The sequence below is a fragment of the Eurypyga helias genome, unplaced genomic scaffold (assembly GCF_000690775.1).
Source record: "Eurypyga helias isolate BGI_N326 unplaced genomic scaffold, ASM69077v1 scaffold31384, whole genome shotgun sequence".
NCBI lineage: Eukaryota > Metazoa > Chordata > Aves > Eurypygiformes > Eurypygidae > Eurypyga > Eurypyga helias.
In genome coordinates this window covers 12,835-14,448 of record NW_010248639.1, presented here as the reverse complement: position 1 = coordinate 14,448, position 1,614 = coordinate 12,835, and the positions used below count along the sequence as shown (strand labels likewise).

The 1,614-nt window shown below is 63.4% G+C and overlaps 1 protein-coding gene across 1 annotated transcript in view; it reads right to left on the bottom strand.

Annotated features, from left to right (window-relative positions):
- NUDCD3 (NudC domain containing 3) overlaps window positions 1–1,614 on the bottom strand; it is a gene marked incomplete at its 3' end in the record, with an annotated part of 8,625 nt that overhangs the window by 3,680 nt on the left and 3,331 nt on the right. The window lies entirely within an intron of this gene.

Sequence of the window (1,614 nt, the reverse complement as noted above, 5' to 3'; positions counted from 1 at the left end):
GCCCCCAGCGCTGCCCCGTCTCTGGCCTGAGAGGAGGAGACTGCGGTGAGATTTGCCTGCATTCTCTCCCAGAGTTCCCCCAGATCTTCCTCCCGCTCTGCAGATCTCATTTGAAATGTTATTACATTATCCATTGCCTAGGAGATTTCCAGCGGCTCACTAGCTCCACGCAGGCAGGAGACAGGCAAAGCTGCTCCCACCAGGGAGGACACACGGCTGCATCTGCTCGATGACCCCCAGATACAGCCCCCAAACCTGCCGCGTGTGACAGAGACCTGCCCAGACTTCCACAGGAGCACACACACAAGGTGACTGAGCTCCGAGGGCTGGAAGCAGCTCCTCCTGAATGGCAAACAGGAGCAGCTTCCTCCAGCCCAGGGCCGACCTGCCCACAGGGACGGGGTGCGCGGATGAGGCTCCGCTCTCCACCACTGTCCGCCCTGGTCCTTGGGCGCAAAGCCAGGGTTGGTGATGCCAGGCGCTCAGTATGGCACAGGGCCTGCCCAGGAAGGGTTGAGGGGAAAAAAGCAAGGTGAGCCGCAAGTCACCTTCTGAAGGGGTTCTTTGGGGTGTGGAGGGCCAGGGAAGCTGAAGATGTGGAAGGCACAGATGCAGCGCTGGGGCCATGGGATGCATGGGGACGGGAGCAATCCCGTGTGAGAAGGGTTTAATTCCAAGGTGGCTGCTCAAGGCAGCTGCTGGGGCTGGGAACAGCTCCGAGGTGGCGCTGGGACCAGCAGGACCTTAGGAGAGGGAGCGGAGGATGCCAAATGGAGGAAGAGATCCGAAGAGGGCAGCCTTAACCCAGCCACTCTGCAGTGCAACTAGTCAGCGCAGGAGGCGACCACGACACCCCCTTCCACCTGCAGCCAGCAAATGGCCCCTCCCAGCGTGCCAGCCAGCGGGAGCGGTGACAGGGGACAGGAGGGAACACGTACCGCTGGAGAGCCCCGACTCCCCCTCTGTGGGGAGAACTGTTCCAGAGGACGCAGGGTTTGGTGCATGTGAGCAGCAGCTCCTTCTCGGGTACCTCGGAGGCAAAACCGCCTCCTGCTCAGCATCCCCTCTCCTGCGGGGAGGGCGGCCGGGCTCTCTGAGGGGCTGCCCGCCCTTCCTCTGCCCCCTGCCCCCCAAACCATCCCACCACGCCACACTCAGGGCACACGCGACCGTCAAACCTGGAGTTTGCCAGAACCGGCACGGACAGCCCACACCTGACCCAGGGCAGCAGGAAGCCAGGGCGATCCCGTGGGAAAGACGCTGTCCCCGCAGCACAGCCACGAGCAGGGGCACTCCTGAAGCTCTGAGGCTGTTTGTCTCCCACCATGCGCTCCCCACGAGCACCTCTGCCCCCTCAAACGCCCGGCTTTCCCGGCGCTCGGCGAGGAAACCCGTATCTCGGCTCTCTGCCGTGGCTTTCCAGCACGGTAATTTCTGCGCCCGCTGAAACGCCCACCCCCGCCAACCAAACGAGCAAACACAACCGACGACGGGCTCCAGCTCGCCTCTGCCGGGCCGGGCACACAGAGAGGTTGGTGTCGGTGTCTCTGTTTCAGCGCTCGGCTCCACCGGCCCCTGTTGCGCCTCTAAGTAGATCAGAGAGGTGGAGAGCGC